Source organism: Lissotriton helveticus, chromosome 7 (assembly GCF_964261635.1).
Source record: "Lissotriton helveticus chromosome 7, aLisHel1.1, whole genome shotgun sequence".
Classification (NCBI taxonomy): domain Eukaryota; kingdom Metazoa; phylum Chordata; class Amphibia; order Caudata; family Salamandridae; genus Lissotriton; species Lissotriton helveticus.
In genome coordinates this window covers 582793314-582817586 of record NC_136068.1, presented here as the reverse complement: position 1 = coordinate 582817586, position 24273 = coordinate 582793314, and the positions used below count along the sequence as shown (strand labels likewise).

Here is a 24273-nt window from a genome sequence, read left to right as displayed (position 1 = left end):
GGGATGGGCTGGTTTGACCAAAATTGTTCACTAGCAAATCAAAGGCTAAGGGAGGCTTTGAAATGTAAACCAGTTGACAAGCCCATTGTGGCTTTATTAAGGAAAGCTTATAAAAATGCCCTGGAATCCAGGAGGCGAGAAATTAGGGAAGCGGCCTAGGAAGAATTAACCTCCATAGATGTGCTTAAGAATAGTGCCAAATTTTGGTCCGTCGTGAATAAACCCTTTTTCCATGATCCTTGTAATAACCAATTGGATTGTGGCATACAGGAACAAGTGTGGTGCTCTTATTTTAAGTCAGTCTATGAAGGGGAAAACTTAGGGGAGGTGGCTATACCTACCGTTATTAAGGATTCCTATACCTTAGTGGTTACTGAGACAGAGGTGGCAGACGCCATCAAGAAGATGACAAGTAATAAGGCCCCTGGCCCTGATGGCGTTCCTGCAGACCTCTTCAAATCAGATGTCAAGATCTGGTCTAGCGTCTTAACTAATGTTTTTAATAGGGTATGTAAATCAGGGATCCCTGCTTCCTGGTCTGAATCAGTTATCGTACACATTTTAAAAAAAGGTAAAAGAGGGGAACCTAGTAATTATCTCCCGATTTCACTTATTGATTCTCTCGTGAAAGTTTTAGGCCGAGTGGTCTTATGTAAACTCACTGATTGGTTGGCTGAAACTAACACTCTTTCTGGGCTACAATTTGGGTTTAGGAAGGGATGAGGCACGATAGATCAAAGCCTCAACCTTCAATTACTAATTGGGAAATACACAATTGCCAAAAAGGGCACGTTATACTTAGCCTTCATGGACCTTTCCTCGGCTTTTGACCGTGTGAATAGGTCCAAATTGTGGGGGTTGCTTCTGAAGTTTGGCATTGACGAAAACATTGTGCACTTCCTTGCTGATTTGCATAGGGACCTCTCGGCCACAGTCAGATATGGAAGCCTGGGTAATTGCACGGGTAAGATCGGGATTACAAATGGAGTTAGGCAGGGTTGCATTTTAGCCCCCCTACTATTCACCCTTTATATTAATGACCTAGGTGCTATTTTAAGTGAGGCGTTTAATATACCGAGGGCAGGCAAGTATCTCATACCGGCACTACTTTATGCAGATGATGCCGCTCTTTTAGCACGCACAGCAGTAGGGTTGCAACGTCTTTTAAACTCTTTTGCTGATTTTATGAAAGCGCTGGATCTGAGTGTTAATTTTTCTAAATTGCATGTAATGATTGTGGGCAATAGAGGTAAAAAAATTAAGACCTTGCACTGTGAAGGGAATGTTCTGTCTAGGGTTTCTAGATTTCCATATTTAGGGGTCATTTTTGATGACAACTCTACATGGTTACCCCAGCTGGTTGCAAAACGTAATGCCTTTGCTAGGTCTATCCTGGCTGTTTTGAGATTCTCCCGTAAATTGGGGGCGAAGACGTTGCAGGCAGTGTTGAAAATAGATGATGCCAAATGTGTCTCATTAGCCATGTACGGAGCTGATTTGTGGGGGATCAAAAATGTAAAGTTGCTGCAGGTGGCTGAGGATAAATTCCTGAAATCCATCTTGTCTGTTCCCCAGTCAACCTCCGGGTACATCGTTCATCAAGAGTGTGGGGTAGAATACCTAGAAGATCGTATAGCCATAGCCCCGTTACTAAAATGGATTTCAGTCTGGTTGAACCCCGAATTGGAGCTGAACCATGAGGTTCTCAGGGACTGTATTGCACTCGAGCGTGGTAACTGTATCCCTTGGCTGAACTATGTTAAAAAACTAGAAGTTAAATTGGGTCGTTCAGAACTGTTTGATCAGCCACTTAAATTAGTGAAGGGAGATGCGAAATGGGTGAAAGATACATATAAACTGATGACACTTTTGGCTAGAGAAGATAAGGAATTGAGAAAACCAACAGTAAGGGCTCGCCATCTACTAATAACGACAAGTGAAATAGAACCCTATTTAAGAATCGTTAACAACACTAATCATCGATTCTTACTGACAAAATTTAGATTGAATAAATTCCACCTTCTCCTTACAGAACGCCCAGGTTGGACCAAGGAGATGGACTTGGAGATTTGTTCTTTTGACGGATTCTCCATTATGGATACCGCGCACTTTATTTTCTTTTGTGAACATTTCCGCCCCATTCGCAAAAGGTTAATTATCCCTCTTATTAAAGACAAGGGGTTCATACAAGTAAAACCTGCCCTCCTGTATTTACAGCTGTTGTCTAATATTTGGGAAATTTTTTATGTAGCACATTTTTTGACCACAGCCATGAGATTAAAGAGAAAAATTAAATGGACCCACTGTACATAGCGGTGAATATATGAATTATACTGGATTATTCTGTTTTTAAAAGTTTAAAGGTTCTGGAGGTGATGGAGTCAATGTTGAGCTGTGTGGCGGTTCAGGTACGGACTGGAAAGGCACAAAAGAGAGAAGGAGCGAGAGTAAGGAACAATTACCCCACCTTTGGTAGGAAGATTTTGTGTGAGGCGAAAAGGCATTCCTTGAGAAAGAATAATTCCATATACGCAATTTGCATTTGTTCACTCATTTTATATAGAGCATTGATTGAAGTATTGTATTCTTGTATATTTCACATTATAATACGTTTTGTATATTATTTTAATTTGTATATTAATTTCTGTTAAATTGGTATTAAAAAGGGGGAGTTATGTTCCATTGTTGCTATGCATAATTAAGGGGAGCTGTATGTTTCACGTGGAGCATAAAATATTGGGGTCTACTGTGGCATACAACGATATTAGTAGGAAGAACGTGCCCAGCAGAGCGTGGCTCCAGAAAATATAACGTTGCGTACTTTGGTAACGTGTGTGCAGTTTATTCCAGTACAACAAACACGTCTGCCTCCGCAGAAAAGGGTCAGCCGTCGGGGTCGGGACGGCAAGGGATATGGCTCGACCGCGAAGTTGTGCTTCTCGTTTGTCCATGGACAAAAGTGCAGTAGAACAAGATTCTTCCTTGTGACGCAGTTTGAGGCCTGCCCGCTCTCCAGTCAGACATGACTCGAACCTTCGAGAAGAGCTCAACTGAACTTTTTCAACGTTAATCTCCGCGGCCCCCGAGGTGTTCCAGCGACCTCGAGGCCTAGTGACGTCTCAGTCACTTTCGGAACAGACCGGTAAAACCGCCCCAAGGGTTGGAGGCTGGGTTCTGCTGTATTGTAATTCGGAGGAGCGTGTGCGCGCGCATCATCCCAAAGCTCGAGACAGGCCTCACTCAACCCGTCCGAATAATACTCGCTCGCCGAAGTTACAGGGCTGCAGACAACCGCCCTCTGTGTTAAATGACTGTCTGTCCAGGTAAACACTGTGCACGTGGTCGCTGGCCCTTTGCTGTGGTTGTTTTAATATTAGATAAGCAAAGTAGCACCAATTATTACGACAATTGGTATGGTATTGCAGTTTCCAGAAAGATTGAAAGTCTATGTTTTATTGTTTGTGCCTGGCGTGCATGCTTAGAATACTTAAAGCTGATGTTTTTTGCAGTTCCTCTATGATATCGTCTTCTGTGTTATTACAAAAGATAGTCATTTTCTCCAAATGGTTCAGTGTCCGTGAAGGTCTGTGCGCCAGAAACCCAAGGGGAAGGATGTTTCTGTTTGTATCTCCCCCCATGACCCTGTTAGGCAGTCTCTACTTACAGTTTGCGTTCACTGAGTGTTAGACCCACATATTTCGAGTCTAGGATGCGGAATTCGCGTATATAGCCCCCCCCCCACACTAGGGTGACCAACTGGCATTGGTGCAAATTCAGGACGGTGAGTGTAAAAATTCAGGACAAAGGGTCAAAATTCAGGACACAAATTCAGGACAGGAGGTCAAAATTCAGGACAAAACTTCAGGACAATAGGTACGTTTTACAGACACATCAGAGGTCGCGCAATAGTATATAAGTAAGCCCAGCCATTTCCAAACATATTCAACCATTTGCAAACCTATCCATCATGTATCCTTCCATCTATCATTTCACTCATACATCCCTTCATCCATCCCCTCATCCATCCTTTCACTCATCCTCCATTATCCATCCATCCATCCACCCTTTCACCCTATCCATCTGTACACTTATCCATGCACTTTTCATCCCATCCATCCATTCACTCATCCATTCAGCCATTTACCCTTTCACCAATCCAGCCATCTTTTCGCTTACTAATCCTTCCACCCATCCACTCTTTTAGTCATCCATCCATCATCCCTTTCTCTCTCCATCGACCCTTTCACTTAGCCATCCTTCCTTCCTTCCATCCATCCATCCACCCACCCATCCATCCATCTACTCATCCACTCATGAATCCATCCATTGACCCTATCACTAATCCATCTATCATTTCACTCCTTCACACATCTATTCATCCTTTTGTCCATCTACCCTCCCTTTCACTCACTCATCCATCCTACATTCACCCTTTCACTCATACGTCCATTCATTCACCCTTGCACTTATCAATCCATCAATACATCCATCATTTACCTCATCCACCTACCCACCCATCATCCACCCAACCATCCACCCACCCACCATCCATCCACCCACTCATCCATCCTTTCACCCATCCACCATCCAATCCACTGATCCATCCTTTCACCCACCCACTATCCACCCACCCACTCATCCATCCATCCATCCTTTCACCCACCCACTCATCATCCATCTATCCATCCTTTCACCCACCGACTCTCCATCCATCCATCCTTTCACCCACCCATCATCCATCCATCCATCCATCCATCCGTCCTTCCTTTCACCCACCCACTCATCATCCATCTATCCATCCTTTCACCCACCGACTCTCCATCCATCCATCCTTTCACCCACCCATCATCCATCCATCCATCCTTCCCCTCATCATCCATCCATCCTTTTCCCTCATCATCCATCCATCCTTCTACCCACCCACTCATCATCCATCCATCCTTTCCCTCATCCACCCATCCTTTCACCCACCCCTTCATCATCCATCCATTCCCTCATCATCCATCCATCCATCCTTTCACCCACCCCTCATCATCCATCCATCCACCCTTCATCATCCATCCTTTCACCCTCCCCCTCATCATCCATCCATCCATCCTTCCCCTCATCATCCATCCTTCCCCTCATCATCCATCCATCCTTCCCCTCATCCATCCATCCATCCTTTCACCCACCCATCCATCCATCCTTCCCCTCTATCCATCCCCTCATCCACCCATCCCCTCATCCATCCATCCCCTCATCCATCCATCCTTCCCCTCATCCCATCCATTTATCCTTCCCCTCACCCATCCATCCTTCCCCTCATCCATCCATCCATCTCCTCATCCATCCATCCTTCCCCTCCATCCATCCATCCTTCTCCTCATCCATCCATCCATCCCCTCATCCATCCATCCTTCCCCTCATCCATCATCCAGCTACCCTTCCACCCATACATCCAGCTATTTACATTTTCTCTCATCCATCCTTCCCCTCACTCATCAATCCATCCTCTCTCATTATCCATTTATTCAATCTTTCATTCGTCCATTCACCCTTTCACTAATTCATCCAGCCATTCACCCATCCCTTAACTTACTTACTCGTCCACCTTTCCATATTAATTTTGAGCTGAGCCCTTTTGAGAAGAGGCCCATCAAGAACTTCACCCTCGCTGCAGGGGCCATTCCAGGACTGGGACAGAACAGAGACAGGATCCACCACAGGGGGGGACAGGAGCCATCACAGGGGGGGACAGGAGCCATCACAGGCGGGGGTGGACTGGAGCCACAACATGGGGGGACAGGAGCCATCACAGGCGGGGGTGGACTGGAGCCACAACATGGGGGGACAGGAGCCATCACAGGCGGGGGGTGGACTGGAGCCATCACTGAGGGGAGGGCAGGAGCCATCACAGGAGAGGGAACAGGATCCACCAGGGTGGGCACAGGGGTGGGCATGCAGTATTCTAGTATCATCTTGGGCTCCTCGCCCCCTCCTGCACAAGACAACGAGAAGACAGGCTCTCTGTCCAAAATGCCATCCCCCACTGTGATGTACAGTACTTACAGGAGATACTCTAAGAGAACTGATTGAACTCCATACTTGGGTAATCAGTGTGGGTGCGATTGTGCCATTTCTTTATTGTATTACATTATAGACTGCATGTTTGAAGAACCGAGGTTTGCTTTCAATTTAGTGACAGTAATTACGCTCTGTGAAGAGAACCACGTGCTGCCTCGGTGTAATCAGGGGTGTAATCTGGCCGAGTCTAGGATGTTTGGGGCCCTGGGTAGAAATGGAATGTGTGAGCCCCCCTCTAAATGCATTCAGGGCTGTTTGCATGTCAATAGATGTCGCTGCTCCTGAAGTTGCAGCCCCTCCCTCTCAGTCACCTTCGAGCACCTCTTAACAGGTCATCAAGGGCTGGAGGTGTGAGGGTTGCCATCCCGCTGTGCCTCTCCAGTGCTGAGTATCTGAGGAGCTTTGGTGCAGCATCGGAGTGAAGAAGGGAGGTGGGGGCCAGCTGTGCCGGCTTTAGGGTGGTTTAACCAGTGCCCTGTTAAAATGACGGACAAATGGCGTCCGTTAAAGATTCCTTCACGGACAACGGACAGACGGCCGAAATTACAGACTGTCCGTGAAATTTACGGACGGTTGGTCACCCTACCCCACACAATCACACAATCATTAATGGCTCGGTATTTTCGCACGTTTCCCCAGGTGGTGGAGCACTGACTGAATCCAATTTTACTGTGAGGCTGGAAAAACAGTTGGTAGTGATCCAGCACCCCTATAGAAATTCTGTCTCAATAATACTACCCATCATTAGATACTCACCATTAATCATAAATCACTCACAAGGCCCATTTACTAACAAGACAGATTTTGGGCAACTGAATCATGTGACCTAATTAATCAGAACCTATTCACAAACAGTTTATACATTTATATACATTACCATGGTTTTAAGCAAATAACATATTAATTAAGTCACTAAGGTAAATGGATCAACTAATGATAACAAGACCATGAATAAATAAGACCTGCTTGTTGTTTCAAAATCTTATTTTATTAACTTTAATCAAGTAAGTGCATTGTCTTTAATACTTTGTTAGGAATTTTAGCAGCTTTATTGAGGAATAGCACATTAGTCTGAAAATTCAAAGTAAAACCAATTAGCATGATTTAAGTAAAATAAACAGTTTCCATCACCTAAGTTCCCTGTCTAAAACCCACTTCATCTAAAGGAAATAGTCATTAACCCTATTGATCCTTACGTGCTCCAAAAAAGTCCTTCAGCAGGACACGCCTTACTGGATTCGGGAAGCGAGAAGCACCCTCCCTCCAAAGGGGTCAGTTTTTATACCTTTTCTGACTAGCTAAAGTAACTTTATCACACATTCTTTCTGAAAATCCAAACTTTTGATTGGCTGAGCCATGTCAGTCCACCATTAGGTCATGTTCTCCTGACCAAGTCTGGGGCCTCATCATAGCCCTTATTGTTCTTAGTTTCTCCATCCTTTTTGCTTCCTCAAAAGAAACATTCTCAGAGCACGAAACATTTCACTTCCTAATCTTGGCAGGCCATGCCGCATCCTGTTCTTGGAAATGTCACCAAGAACACATTCGACTCGACCACATTTGCTTCTGCATTAAACGTTGTTAGATCAGCAGAATGCTCTTTCGTCTGCGCATGAGTGAAGGCTTCACTCTGGTCAAGTTTCATATTCTGCAGCACTGGCAGCCAATTTCTTAGGCCCATTCGCAAAACTAATGTATAAACAAACACAAGACATCAATTAATGAAAGAATTAGAATTTGTTTTGTTACCCACCCTCCTTTGCTAATTATTAACCCATTAATAAATATTACCTAGCCAAAGCATTTTAGTAACAAACATGATTCTTGTGCTACATAAAGACAAAAAGACAACACATAAGCACTTACAAATAAGCACATGCCATTAATTAAAACAGCCGCATTTAATTTCTCACATTTCAACAATAGACAAGGTTAGTTTATTATTTTCTCACGTACATGCAGATGCAACATAGAGCACATATGAGCACATGTATTAGTCCCCTGTGTCGTGTAGGCATTTTAGTCTAGGTTGATTAATATACTTCACTTCATGCTGATTAGTATGATTATTTTATTATGGAAGTTTAACTTTGCGAGTCAAAACATATATGTTTCTGAATCTCGCTCCATCAACTCCCTCATCTGGTGATTTCAAAATCACCAAACTACACCCAAAAATTTAACAACATTTTATTCCATAAACATGTTTTGATTTACACTGTATTAGTATTTCTAAAGATTTGTCTCAGCTGTTTGCCTGCAGCTCTCATATTGAGTTCTACGAAACTCTTCCAGTTCTATCTCTCTCTCTTGTTCCTTTCTAAGCTTATAAATTCTCTTCTTTTCCCTAAGGTACTTCTTTCTCTTGTGTAACATGCAACTGATCTTCAACAAAAGTATCACAAAGACTATAACTAATAAAGGTGTCAGTATTTTGCCTAAGATTGAACCACCCAACTCTTGAAACCAGGTTTTGATTGCTGCAAACCTTTTGCTCAAACGTTCTGAAAAATCTTCTTCTAAAGGTTCAATTTCTGAATGAATCTCTGAAATGTTTTTGATATACATCTCAATACTCTGACTCTTATCAGGGATATAGGTACAGCAGTGTTGGACATGTAAAATGCCACAAACTCCTCCCTCTTTTGCTAGTAGAATGTCAAGGGCAAGACGATTCTGCATTACCATAGACCTTATAGCAATAAGCTCAGTATCCACTAATTGGAAACCACTAGCTGTATCAGTTGACAATCTGTCAACTATTGTAGACAGTTTTCTGATTTTAACTGCATTCAGGGTTATACCTACTAAAGGTATTACTGCTTCAAAGATGTCTCCCAAAATTTCTGAGAAACTTTCTCTTTTAAATCTGCTCAGATGACTGTTAATCTCAAATGAACCCTCTGCATTTCTGTCAACATGAAAGATTTTTGGAAAAACTAAACCAACAGAGCAAGTCCCAGTGGTCTGGGAGGTTGTAATAGGCTTTGTCTCCACACACAAAATAAATTCCAGGATAAATTGGATCCTTGCCACCTTTGAATCCCCAACCCCCCATGATTTGGTAAGTATCTTCACATTGACTGGCACCTACAAAGTAATTATCAAACAGAGTATTATCTCTCCGAATACAACATTTTCCACTAACAGGTTTATCTATGTGAATAGCAACATTTTCATAAGATTTGCCATTTAACTTTTCATCCTCTATTTGTCAAAAGTTCGATTTGGTTTGCTTAAGCATTTCATTTCTTTTATAAATTGCTCTTCTCTCTTCAACTAAATTCAAGAAAGACTTTTTTTCAGCTCTCAACTTACAAGTTAAATTGTTTTTAAAAGCATACTCGTAGGTAAGTTCATTAGTCACAATAAAGAATTCCCTCATCTGATTAGCATGTTTATGCTTATTCAGACTTTTGTCAATTTTCAAATTTGCAAAGATCTCATCATGGTTCGAATAGTAATATTCTAAATGACCAGTCTGATAAAATAAGCTAGCTATCACACTGCAAGTTATGCCATAAGTAAGAGGAAGCATATTATATGTCACTCCCTCTGAAACAGAAGCAGGCAATTTTACACAAATATAGCAATCTTTGACTTTCATCACTTTAACATACTCTGCTACAAGTCTTAAAAAAGTATTACTAGAAAAATTACCAGCAGATCTATCTTGATGAATCTCTGGTTTGTGATCAATAATTCTGTTAGTTTTACTTATTGCACCATGATTATCTTGTTTCACTGTAGCTTTACTTGTCATATTAGTCTTGTACGTTTCCTTATCAAACCCAAAAGGGAAAATGACAGCTAAGATTAACCAAAGCAAGATTATTAGAATCACACAAATAAAAGACATTTTACAGCATCTCCTTAAAATGGAACATTTAGAGTTGATATTAGTATAAGTATAAGGCATCTTTACTCTATTAACAAGAGCCTTGCAAAGAAAACAAAAAGAAATTAAAAATTTCTAAAACTTCTAATACCCCCCTATTTTTGATTTATTTTTTTTTAAAGAAAAAACCCTACTTTCTAACAGCTTTTCTTCGACCTTGCGTCTTACATCAATGTGTTTATCCAACTAACACAATTTCTTCGACCTTGTGTCACCTAACACATTTTCTTCAGCCTTATGCCAAAAACAACCCTCAAATGTTTACAGAAACATTTCAATCATTGTCACTAATTTCATCTATCTCTTCCTGACTACTACTGTTCACCTCCACCACAGGTGGGATGATTATATAAGTCCATTCAGGGGACTTATATTTCTGGTTAGGTTTTACAACTCTTTTTGCTCTACTGCTAATAACTTCTATTTTTTTTCCTGCTTCACTTTTCTTTTCAGGGTCACTTATTTGACTTGACACCTCATTCACTTGTTCTTTTGATCTGTTCACCAATTTGAATTTTAGGCCTTCATTTTCACTTGGCCAGTTATCACCTTTTCTTAATAATTTCTTCTTTGGCTCAGTCACATTACATTCAGTTCTCCAAGCTCTTTTTCTAAAATTTCTCATTTGAGAATCTTCATCACTCTCATCTGAGTCTTTATCTGAAATTTCAAAACTGATTTTAGGATCTTCTTTACTCGGCAGCTTCACTCTGTTAGGAACATTATCCTTATAGCTGGTACTTGGTAACTCGTCTTCTTCTTGAATTACTTCTAACTTCCCAGTTTCAGAATTTCCGTTCCTGCTTTCAGAGCTTCTATTCTGCTTTTCAATACTCTCCTGATCATTGATTGCTTCTTGCTCAGACTCTTTTTCCGTTTCTTTTCCTAGCAGATCTTCATCATTATCAGAGTCTACTACCACAATCTCTAAGTCTTTTCCATTCAATGCCTCATTCGCAGTTGAATTTCCCAGATGTCGACTTTCTTGTCGATCTTCAGAATCTGGATTTTTCTCAGGTTCTTCTTCAGAATCCGAATCTGCTGTAGTATCACCTTCGTCAGGATTTTCAGGTGGTGGTACACGAATTGTGTGACTTGGATGAATCCACCTTTTCAAACCCTTGCACTTTATTGCATTTGTTGTGACAAGAATTATCTGTCTTGCTTTTTGCCACCTGGGTACTAGAAAATTTCTTCTTCGGTGAATTTTTGTCCTCACCCAGTCTCCTGGTAACAGATCATGTGCTTGCTCTTTGTCTCTTGTTATCACTTCAGTTCCCACCTGATGGAACACAGAAGTCACGACGTCAGAAAGGTTTCTACAGTATTCCAAAATGACGCTATTGTTTAAACTCATCAGTTTCCCTACAGGTACAAATGCTTGTCTCATGACTCTGCCCATGACAATGTCATGTGGACTTAAACCTGTCTTTTTATCAGGAGTACTTCTTAGAGACATCAAAACAAGTGGAAGTGCATCCGTCCACTTCATTCCTGTACCTAGACACATTTTACCAATCCTGTTCCTAATTGTGCCATTAACTTGCTCAACAACAGCTGATGCCTCTGGTCTATAGGCACAGTGCAATTTTTGTTTTATGTTCAATGCTTCACAAACCAATTGTAACAGTATGTTTTCAAAATGTGTTCCACGATCACTTTCCACAGTCACCGGAAAACCATACCTTGGTATGATCTCCTTTAAAAGCAATTTTGCAACAGTAACTGAATCATTGTGACGTGTTGGGAACGCTACAACCCACCTTGAAAACAAACAGATTATCACAAGGACATAACGTAGTTTGTTGTGGGGTGGCATATCAATAAAATCCATTTGTAACCTAGTGAAAGGACCACCCTCCCGTCCTATGGTTCCCAATCTCACAACTGTTTTTCTGTTTGGGTTCATTTGCTGACAGATTAAGCATCTCTGGCACAAAGATTCTGCAATTATCTTGAACTTTGGGTTAAACCAAGTCTGTCTGAATAGTCTAATCATGGAATCTCTTCCAATATGTCCCTGACAATGATACATTCTGGCCATGTCAGCAATCATGCTATTTGGTAAAACTGGTCTGTCATCTTTGTAGACCCAAATCCCATCTTCATCTCGCTGTCTACAATCTGCTCTTAACCATGAGTCTTTTTCCTCATCACTTGCTTCATCTTGTAAATCTTTTACTCCTTGCCATGTCTCAACTACAGATGTTAGCATAAGTGAATTCAAAACATGTTCATTATTTTTCCCCCGATTGATTGAATAATTGTTTTTTGCGCAATATTTTGCGATTTCATCTGCATAGGCATTCCCTTTTGTAATATAATCCTCACCTTTTTTATGAGCTGCACATTTCACGACAGCAATTTTCTCTGGTAATTGAATGCCATCGATCAATCTCTTGATTAATTTTGCATTTCTTATTGGTGTTCCCGCAGAAGTTAGATAACCTCTTTGAGACCAAAGCTGACCATAATCATGGACAACTCCGTATCCATACTGACTTTCAGTCACTATGGTGATTTTCAATTCTTTTGCTCTTTCACAAGCACGAATCAAAGCAATCAATTCTGCTACTTGAGCTGAACGAATTCCTTCGAGACATGATGCTTCAACCACACTTGCAACTGTGCAGACAGAATAGGCTGCTCTCAGAAAACCCTCGTCTGTTCTCAAGCAAGAGCCATCAACAAAGTAAACAAAATCTGATTCAGGCAAAGGAACATCTTTAATGACCTGCCTTGGCTTGGTACAATATTCTAAAACATCCAAGCACTCATGATCAATGTCATTTTCGTTTCTAATTTCTGTCACAGTACCATCAGGCAACAATGTGGAAGGATTTAAATTCACACACCTTGCTATCGAAACGTTATCAGATCCCAAAATAGTTTTCTCGTATTTTGTTAATCTGTTACTTGTCAAATGCTGTGTTTTACTTCTGGTAAGAAGAATTTCAACCAAATGGGGTACATAGACTTTTACAGGAAATCCCATTATAATTCCCTCACTTTGCTCAAGGCTCACACTTGTTGCAGCTATTGCTTTCAAGCAGCCTGGTAATGCTTTCGCAACAAGGTCAAGAACTGCTGAGAAGTATGCTATTGGCTTTCTCAGTTTTCCATGTCTCTGAATAAGGACTGATAATGCACATCCTTCTCTTTCACTGCAATACAACTCAAAATCTTTTTCATAATCTGGCATGGCTAAAGCTGGAGCTTCACAAAAGCTTCTCTTTAGCTTTTCAAATGCTTCCATCTCAATTTCTGTCAGAACAATTGGATCTTTTATGTCAGCTTTTGTTAGTCTCTGCAGTGGTTTTGCAATTACTGAAAATCCACTAATCCATTGGCGACAATAGCCAACCATTCCTAGAAACATTCTGACCTGTCTCTGTGTTTTTGGAGGTTGCATTCCCGGAATCATTTTAATTCTCTCAATTGTCACTTGTCTTATTCCTTTTGCAATCCTGTGACCAAGATATTTTACTTCTTTCGTTGCAAAACTGTAATTTTGCAGGAGACACTTTATGTCCCTCATCTGCCAGGTGATTCAAAAGAGTAATCGTATCTGTAACACAATTATCTTGTGTTTTTGCTGCAACTAGCAAATCATCTATGTATTGAACCAATGTTGACTTACCAGGTAAATCTAGGTTTTCCAAGGATTTCTTTAGCAACTGATTAAAGATAGATGGACTCTCTGTATACCCTTGAGGGATACGACACCATGCTAGGATGCGATCCTGGAACCTAAACGCAAACATTTGCTGGCTATCTGGATGCAATGGAACAGTAAAGAACGCATTGCAAAGATCAATGACTGTATACCATTCCGCATCATGTGGAATCTGGTAAAGAATCACTGCTGGGTTTGGAACAACTGGGCAACATGGAACAACTATCTGATTAACCTTTCTCAGGTCCTGAACTATCCTGTAAGTTCCGTTTGGCTTTTTGATTCCCATAATCGGTGAATTACAAGGACTGCTTTCAATTTCTTTCAGTACACCTTGTTTTATAAATTTTACAATTACAGGAATGACACCTTCAATTGTTTCTGCTTTCATTTTATACTGAGGAATATTTGGAAAATCTATTCCCTGTTTCACTGTAATTTTGACTGGATCAAAATTTTTCATCAGGCCCATTTCATTCCCTGTCAAATCCCAAATTTCAGCTTTCACTGTCTTTTTTAATTCTTCAGGAAGATTATCTTTATCAAATGCAGGATATAGTTTCCTTTCCTCTGCTTCAACCATTAACATTGTTAATCTGTAAAGCCCATCCTCTTCAAGAGTTTGAAGCTCTATACCTTCCGGTAAGCAATATATTTTGCAGTTCATCTTACAAAGTATGTCCCTCCCTAACAGGTTTACAGGACTGCTGTTACAAACCACAAATCTATGTTTGTCTTTGAATTTGCCAATTTCGACCTTTACAGGTTCTGTTAAATCTGTTTTAATTTGTTGATTAGCTACACCAACTACTTGGATAAAATCACCAGAGAGAGGCAGGTTTTCTATTTCCACTGATCTAACAGTAGAACGGGTAGCACCAGTGTCCACAAGAAAAGTGATTTCTACATCATTCACTTTACCATTTATAAATGGACTGGACTGGTCAACCTCAAGAGTGGCTCCAAGCACACAGGTTTCAGGTTTTAAAGTCTTTATTTCGATTTTTAACAAATCATAAAAGACACATTAAAATACAAAAAACACAAAAAAACAACAAAACAGGAAAAGCAACACTATAAGAAAGATTAAACACCAAATTAAAAGAAAAATATTCAAATAAAGGAACATTTAAGACAAATGGATAAAACCGGATTAAATTCAATTTCAATTAATGAAAATACCTGATTATTTTATAAAAAAGGTAAAATTAAGTTAAAAAGAAAACATTGCAATTCAAGTTCTTTGTAAGCGGGCCTTTTGTATGGGAAGGAAAAGAAAGGGGTATAGATGATGCAGCTAAGTCATGGAACAGTTGGCAAAAACATGGTCAAACAGATTATAATCAATTTTAGAACATCTTGGTCCTTAGGACTAAGGCATGCTGTTTTTTTAGCCTTAGGAGCCAGGCCCATCCCAAATATTTTGCCAGAGTTACTACAAAGAGTTCAGAGGTGTTAGTCCTAAGCACCCGTATGGCTTCCTTCGATGTTTTAAAAGGTAGTTTTTGGAACAAAGGTTTTAGCCATTTCTTTCGGGGTGCACCGTACCTTGGGCAAGCAAAAAGAAAATGTCCTTCAGATTCAGTATGACCTGGGCAGCATGTACAATAGGGCGATAACCCTGTAGACCATTTGCTTAAAAAAGCGTTTAAGGGCAAAGCGCCCACTCTAAACTGATGATACAGCTTCTTGTCTAACGGACGGGTTATTACATCCCAATATGGCTCTCTCTCTAGGTCAAGTTTGAATGTTAAGAACCTGCCTGTAAGGCTGTTATGATTAGAAAGCAGAACTCTTTTTACGCGGGTTGTGGCCCAGTACAAGGATTTGAACTCATCTTTGGAAGGAAAGGCATTGGATTGAGGGGATGTCCAAAGGTGTTCCAGGCCCATATCATTAAGGATAGATTTAACAGCAGAAAGCCATGGTATTTTCCCTGAGCCCCTAATGGACCTGACCTCCGCAAGTTCTTTCGCAAAGAGTGATAAATCTGGAGATGTCCATATCCGTCTCCACAGTGCCACTAGCCTAAATCTAGCCATCTCATTAATAGGTGGGGAACCAAGGTCCAAACAGAGGGGAATCGAGGGTGTTGACTGCGGGAGGCCCACTAAGTTTCGAAGGAATCTGCATTGGATTTTGAACAAATTAAGCAAGTCCATGTGGCCCCACAGATCCGCGCCATACAGAATGGCTGTAGAGATTTTAACATCATAGATCTTAAGGGTTGGGAGGACCCGCTTTGTAATTGACTCCTTTTGCTCTTTGATAAGACAACCAGTCAGCCTGGCAAGTTTAAGATGTTGTATATTAATCTGGTCCTTCCATCTTAGGCGACTATCGAGGGTAACCCCTAAATAGGTCATGGTATCGACCTGCTCAAGGTTTACTCCATTCATCCTCACTGAACTACGAACTGAATGGTTTTTTGTAAAAACCATAAACTTTGTTTTCCCCACATTGACTACCAAATTGTTGATGGCACAGTACTCCTCAAAGCGGTCGAGAGCCCGCTGAAGTCCGCTACGCGTTTTTGAGAGGATTAAAGTGTCATCTGCGAAGATGAGTAAAGGAAATCTCATCCCAGCCAGCATTGGTGCATCAGTGGGGGTGTCCGTAAAAAACTTGACAACTTGATCGATGAAGAGGAGGAAGAGGGTTGGGGCCAGGACACACCCCTGGCGGACACCTCGAGTTACAGGAAATGTCTCCGTCACTTGTCCCTGGCCCCCCCATCTCACCCTCGCAAAGTTGTCCTCATGGAGTCTAACAATGAGGTCTAAAAGTTCTAATGGGCACCCCAGGCTTTCAAGAACACCCCATAGCTTGGACCTTGGCACTAAATCGAAGGCGGACTTCAGATCAATGAATGCAGCATAGATGGTGCCGCCGCCGAGCCACACCTCCTTCCAATAGATCAGGCAGAATCTAAAAACCTGATCTATGGTGCTCATCCCTGATCTGAAGCCCGCCTGCATGGGTGACAGGATATTCTCTGTTTCAATCCATCCCTGGACCCGTCCTAAAACCATGCGTGCCACTATCTTTTGAATCGAATCGATCAAACTAATAGGGCGGTAGTTGCCTGGGATGGATTTATCGCCCTTTTTGTAAATTGGAACAATTTCGGCCCCTTTCCATGAATTCGGGACCGTGGCTCCAAGGGCCAAGGTGTTAGCTATCCTAGTTATATAAGGGAGCCACAAGGCAGGATTAGATTTAAATAAATCTGCCGGGATCAGATCCATACCTGGGGCTTTCCCTCTGAGGGTCGATGCCAAGGCTAGCTCAACCTCAGCAACTGTGAAGGTGAGTTTTTCGCTTAGGGGGGTCAGCAAGAGTGCATTGCCTAAGGGATTTGTAGCATCGTAGTCATCAGCTCTAAATTGGGCCGAGTAGAACGATACCCAATCCTCAAGGGGCACATTATTTCCCGGGGTAGAAGAGTCCATGTTTTTTCCCCATTTAACCAAATCCCAAAACCTTTTCTGGTTGTTAGTGGAGGATGCCTCCAGGAGGTCTGACCAAAACTTATCCTCCCACTCCCGTTTCGATTCTCTAAGAATCTTCTTGTAATTGAACCTTGCAGCTTTCACTCCAACCATGTCCCGGGATTTAATGGCTGAGATGAGAGCTGCATGTGCCTCCCTACATTTCCTATTGTACCATTTTTGGGGCAACGGATTTGTTTTAGTAGGAGCACTTCCACATGGTAGGGAAAGAAGTGTTTTTAAGTGGTCAAAGCATTTATTATGAACTCCCATCACATTGTTAGCTAGTCCAGGATCCACCCCCATCAAATCTATTTGCGACATTACATTAAGCGCATTTTCAACCACAACATTAATGTTGTCCAGTAGACACTCATCTTCCAAGACCCGGGATCACTTCAGTCTCCTCCTGTCATTGGTGAGTAGGACGTCACCTGTGTAAGTGACAGATGGCTCCTCCTGTCTATTTAGACCTGGTGTCTTCAACGACAATGACAGCGGGTTGTGGTCACTTTCCGATCGCTGTAGAACTGCCATGTCTATTAATGATAACCAATGTTCCATGTTCAATAAGATGTAATCAATGCGGCTCTGCCTCAGCCCATTGTCAAAGGTGCAATTTCCTTTGATATCCGAGGCAGAGCGACCGTTACATGCACGGAACCCATTTTGTAAACAAAATGCCATCCAGGATACTGCCGCCTCTGTTGCTTTTGCCCTCTTATCCACTTGTAAGTCCGGAACACCCCATACAGAATCGTCTGCCATAGTCCAAGTGTCTCCCATATCAAACAAAGGTTCTATAGTGCAATTTAGATCGCCAACAAGGATAGTAATAATGCCTCTGTCCATTTTCGTAATTATATGGTCTATAGAGTTCAACAATGGTGGGCTTCGACCACCAGGCAGACCTCTAGCATAGATGTTAACAATGTTCATGATTTGATTATTCCCTTTGTTTAGTATGATGGAGAGGAGATCCAGGTTCTCCACAGGGAGTTCGGTTGGATAAAAGCCCAAGGATTGTTTCACCCAAATCAGCAAACCGCCTGAAGCCCGCCCTTTGCCCCCTTTGGTTGCAGGTTTGAAAAAGTTAATATAGCCCAGCTTGTGAACAGGCTCCGTTGCCCACGTTTCCTGCAACAGTATAATGTCATAAGTGTCCATAAAGTTCGACCAGTCTGTAGAAGCAAGGCGAGCCTTGATACCCGCTATGTTCCAGGACAGGATTTTCAAGTGGTCTTTCAGATTTTCCATTAATGAAGGGTGTAAGGGCTGTACAAATCCATAAGACGTCCCTTTATCGACTTTAACCACTATATGCTTAGCATGATCCGCTGGTACTATAAGATTATCCTTAGTCGAGATCCCCTGGACACCTACATATAGTAGAGGGCTAGATAACAGAGAGGCTTGACCTACTTCCTCATCTACTCGATTGCTGGTTTGATTTGGGCACACCATGCTATGCTCAATAGGCTCTTGGGCTACTGCGCTGCCAAACAGAGACTCACTAGATGGATCGTTGAGTCAATCAATAGCCTCAAGGCCAGAGAGGGGGCCAAAATGGTTAAAGAGAAAGGGGCGCTGGCAGTCAAGCGGTGTTAATGCCAGGGGGTGTCTTACTGTAGGGTCCTTACGAAATAAAGGGTAGGATTGAAGGGGTATTTGCCTATGCGGATAAAAGTATGATAAGGCTAGTGTTTGTACATCCCCCTGCCTTGCAAACCTTGGTTCTCGTCTGAAGGTATCTACCACCCACGAATCTTTAAATGAGATAAGGATACAATCTCCTTCTAAGTCTTTTGATTCCGGCCCCACCCAGTCCACTCTCCTCGCATATAATATCTCCGTGGGAGTGGAGGGGGGTAATGGGCGATTTTTATTCAACCAAAAGATGATTTTATTGCGGAGGTCGCCATATGACTCCCTGGCACCCGGTTTTAATGGTGCTACACCTGTCAAAACGATGGTATGTTGGGCTGCCTCTGGTGGTAAATCAACACTAGGGATGGTTGGTCTTTTACGTCCCCCATTCCTGTTGTTGGTGGGGGCAGTACGTTGGACTCTAGGGGTACTTGGGTGGGGAAGATTTAAAGTAGGTTGTGGGGGAGGGCCCATTATTTGGCTCCCACCACTATTTTGTTTAGCCGCTGGTTTCGATTGGGGCTTTGGTGCCTGGGCGTGAATGCTAGCTCCTGATTTGGAAGATGTAGTATTAAGTTTTTCGCCCCCCTTAAGTGTGGTACTATTCATTCCTATGGTTTTATTAGGGATAGTTTTACCTTTTTCCATATTGTTATTACTAATGGCCTTAGTAGATACTAAAGTTTTAATGGCACCCGTAGTGTTAGGACCAAGTAGTGTTTGTAGCATCGTATGGTTTGAATTGATCAGATCCTCCATACTATCAATTTTTGAGGTCATGAGCCTAGTCCGCTCCAGGACTGGTAAGAGTAATGTTTTAAACATGGCCTCCATTTTAGCTAGCAAAACTTTGTCACTATTAAGGCACATAGGGCAGGTGCTTGAAGAGCCCAATGCCGAAAGGGAAGGACATAACATGTTATTAAATACAGAGGGTATTAAGGGGTTTGGGGGGAGCTCGGACCCCTGAATCCCACCATCTTGAACTTTGTTTACTTTGCAGATTTTTAAGTCTCTTTCCCCCGACAATCTAGAGTCCATCTTTCTCTTTTTAGTGTTGGGGCCAAAATTGTGTATAGGATGGTTAATGATTTCGGCAGAGTTGGACATGTGAGAATGATTAAGGGGAAGACATCCGGAAGGCTGGCTAAAATCCGACTCCCCACTGATCAATGAATCATTATCATCATCCCGATCCCCCTGGCTACATTGGGAAGCGTCTATACTAGGCCTTTCTTCCCTTGGTATATCCCCTGTTGTACTACCCCCTATGTTTTCTAGATGGACTATTGCGTCCGTAGAGGTAGTATGGACGCAGTTAAAGGCAGCATGTGGAGCGGAGGGCGCAGGGGAGATGGATAATGCTAGTGCCCCCAGTGATGATCGCTTTCCACAAATAAGGTCTATTGAGAGTCTTTTCTCTACCATGGAGATTTCCTTTTTCAGGATTCCAGTGGCCCGTGTTATGAAGGCATCAAGGGGACCAGAGACGACGCCCTTGGTGGTGTTGATTTGGACAGTACGTTCCTTCCCTGATCTTAGTGGCATTTTCAATGGCCTTCTAATCGACCGGGGGGGTGGGCCTAGGCCGGACTCTGCCGTACTCGAACGGCCTCAAACGGCCCGGTCTTCGCCCCGGCCCTTGCCCCGCGCGCGTCCCGCGTGCGCGTTGCTATGACTGCTTATCAGGGAAATGAATAAGTGGAGGGGGCGGGAAGAGGACCAGCTGCGGCCGATCAGCGCCGCTGGGCACGCTGGTCCTCGCAGTCCCGCCTCAGTGCAAACTGTCCTGCTGTGAAGTCCCTGAAGCGGCGTTGGTGCTCCTTAGCACGTCCAGAAGCCGGGGCTGGTTCCCCAGGAAAGTCTCTCACCTTCGAGCGGCACCCGCGGAGCGGGGCCCGCGAGGCGTGGTGGCAAAGTGGCCGGAGAAGCCGCACAACAAACATGCAAGCGAGCGGAAACTGCACTCCCACAGGGTCGTTATGGGGGTCCCAGTCAGCACTCACACCGCGTTGGTTTTATGGTGGAGGGGCGGGAAGAGGACCAGCTGCGGCCGATCAGCGCCGCTGGGCACGCTGGTCCTCGCAGTCCCGCCTCAGTGCAAACTGTCCTGCTGTGAAGTCCCTGAAGCGGCGTTGGTGCTCCTTAGCACGTCCAGAAGCCGGGGCTGGTTCCCCAGGAAAGTCTCTCACCTTCGAGCGGCTCCCGCGGAGCGGGGGCCGCGAGGCGTGGTGGCGAAGTGGCCGGAGAAGCCGCACAACAAACAGGCAAGCGAGCGGAAACTGCACTCCCACAGGGTCGTTATGGGGGTCCCAGTCAGCACTCACACCGCGTTGGTTTTATGGTGGAGGGGCGGGAAGAGGACCAGCTGCGGCCGATCAGCGCCGCTGGGCACGCTGGTCCTCGCAGTCCCGCCTCAGTGCAAACTGTCCTGCTGTGAAGTCCCTGAAGCGGCGTTGGTGCTCCTTAGCACGTCCAGAAGCCGGGGCTGGTTCCCCAGGAAAGTCTCTCACCTTCGAGCGGCTCCCGCGGAGCGGGGGCCGCGAGGCGTGGTGGCGAAGTGGCCGGAGAAGCCGCACAACAAACAGGCAAGCGAGCGGAAACTGCACTCCCACAGGGTCGTTATGGGGGTCCCAGTCAGCACTCACACCGCGTTGGTTTTATGGTGGAGGGGCGGGAAGAGGACCAGCTGCGGCCGATCAGCGCCGCTGGGCACGCTGGTCCTCGCAGTCCCGCCTCAGTGCAAACTGTCCTGCTGTGAAGTCCCTGAAGCGGCGTTGGTGCTCCTTAGCACGTCCAGAAGCCGGGGCTGGTTCCCCAGGAAAGTCTCTCACCTTCGAGCGGCTCCCGCGGAGCGGGGGCCGCGAGGCGTGGTGGCGAAGTGGCCGGAGAAGCCGCACAACAAACAGGCAAGCGAGCGGAAACTGCACTCCCACAGGGTCGTTATGGGGGTCCCCAAGCACACACACTTCCCCTTCTCTCAGGCACCGTCATAAATAATCCTCAGAATCACTTCCTCCATTTTCTGTCATCAAAAATTTTCGAGAAACATTTGGTACATTCACTCTTTGCGGTCTGATTACCTGATCATCTCCGCAGAATCCCGTTTCCGAATTGTACCTCTGCACATTCACACAGTTTGGAAGCGGTGGTTGTGGTATCTGACTCTGCTGATTCACTAACTGTCGCTGTAGCTGTTGCTGTAGATTTAGCTCATTTAACTGTCGCTGTAGCTGTTGCTGCAGATTTATTATTCTGCATCTGTGGATTCAATGATGCATTTTTAACATTTCTGGGCGGATTTTTACATTCGCGCTTCCAGTGTCCAATTTTGCCGCAATTAAAACAAGGGAGCTTTTGTTTCAACTCCTCTATATTAACATTGAATTTTGGCTTGTTACATTTAAATTTACCTTGATTCTGATTCTGATTAGCATTAACATTCTTATTCTCTAAATTTGCAATTTGCTGCTCAGCTACCTTCACCTGTGCCCACATTGCCTTTTCTTTTAACTTCTTTTGCTTTACATCTATCTCATCACTGCAGTATTTAGCCTTTCTCAAAATGTCATCAACTGAGAGTGATTGCCAGCCGACAATCCCATTTCTAATCATCTCTCCAATTTCAGGGCTCAAGCCATAAACAAATCTATATATGAAGTGGCTCATGTCCTTTTCTCTTAATTTTTCATAGCCACTGTATTGTTTAAATACCAACAGTAACCTTTCATAAAATGAATGTACTGATTCTTTTGGCTCTTGATTTGTTCTGTCAATTTTAACCCAATCCACTTCTTTTGGGGGAATCTTATTTTTCAACCAATAAATTACCTTATCATACAGACCCATAACTTCTGATGATGGAGCACCTGTTACTTCATCTCGAGCAGGTTCTACCTTTAGCCAACTTACAGAAACTTTACATTCTGTCGAAAGATCTGATGGGACAACTATGTCAAAGAATCCGTCAAGATCAATCCACAGAACTTTTGAAAGCTTTATGAATCTATCTACCTGTCGGTACCATTCCACTGGCTTTTCTCTCAGCCGAGGACAATCATTTGTGAACAATAAGATGTCCTGTCTTGACCAAGGAACATGCACATATCCACCTCCTGCTATTTCCCTCATTGGATACTGATTTGCTACCGTGCCCCTTTCTCTTCTTTCTGCCTCTCTTTTCTTGGTCCATTTCACTCTCCATTTGCTCAAATCACCCAATCTTTTTATATATACGATCAAATCTTTTATATGCAAAATTCTCCCCATTGAATTGAAATTCTCAATGTCTCTTTCAGTAAAATCTAATCTGTAATGCTTTCCTAAATTTTTCTGCTTGCTCAAATCAATCTCTAATTCAGTAGCTAATTCTTCTAGCTGTTCATATTTATTTTTCGTTTTCCATTGTACACTTTTACAAATAAATAATAATTCATCATCTTGATAATGCTTTAAATTGTCAGGTCCAATTGTGCCAATTATTAATTCCTCTAAATCTGCTTTTAGTCTCGCAACATCAAGTTTTGGGGGTAAATCTGTTTTTCAACACTCTTTTCTGGAGTTTCAGTATCTGATTCTGCTCCAACTGGAGTTCTACATGATGAATTTTGATTATAAGTTAAATCAGGTATTGTTTTCTCTCGATGTATTTCAGTTAAATCTGAGTAAAATTTTTCTGCCACTTTCTGGATTTCTGCATTTAATGGAATAGTTAAAGCTGAATGTCCCATTTCTCTTTGGCCAAAAAGTGGGTGCACTGGACCAATCGTTATTGGAACCGTTACTGCTTCCATACTTTTAGTTAACTGCTGTACTAATTCTTCTTTCGATCGGAAGTATTCTGAAGTATCTGGTATCTCCTTACTTCTTTCTAATCTCATTACATTTCTTTGGGTCTCATTTCTCAAAACTGGAGTTTCAGGGAAATTTCTATTTTCACCATTTGTACTAGAATTAGTTCTCGTTTGTACTCTTTCAGGAGTTTCCGTATTATTCGGATACAATCTAGATGATCCCTCATTGAGTGGTGGTGCACTTGGAGTGGTTTCTGTAGAAACCATCGGGGTAGACCATGAACAAGCTGGTTTAAAAGGAATCTGTTTTCTATTTGTAAGATACATTTCTTCTAAAACTGAATCTTCTAATTCACTTTCTTCAATAATATTATTTTTCTTTTGAGTATTCTTTTGACCTGGTATTTCAGTAACCATCAGTCTTACTGGGTAGAGACCATCACACATGTCTGCTTGTCTCCATCGACGCATTCTATCTTCATGATTTCTCTATTAATGTCTAATTTTGGACTTTTTGTTACACCTCTAGTTTCTCGTGCAAGCTCAAACATTTCATCTTCCCATTCAACAAGAGCTTCAAATTGAGTAGGTCTAGGCTTTGGCACACGAGCCATCATTTTTTCTCTCAAGTTTTTCAAAACCCTCATGTTAAATGACCCATCTTCTGGCCATGCTAGAACACCATCATTTTTTATATAATCC

At 42.9% G+C, this 24273-nt stretch overlaps 1 protein-coding gene across 5 annotated transcripts in view; it reads left to right on the top strand.

Moving 5' to 3' along the window:
• Window positions 1–2870: 2870 nt before the first annotated feature.
• Window positions 2871–24273, top strand: part of LOC144768773 (uncharacterized) — a 9320023-nt gene continuing 9298620 nt past the window's right edge. For 3 of the 5 annotated variants that reach the window (XM_078652694.1, XM_078652695.1, XM_078652698.1), the window contains exon 1: window positions 2873–3323. The gene's annotated coding sequence lies outside the window, so the exon portion shown is untranslated. Of the gene's footprint in view, window positions 3324–24273 lie in introns of all 5 variants that reach the window. The other 2 variants (XM_078652700.1, XM_078652699.1) reach the window with 2 other exon arrangements.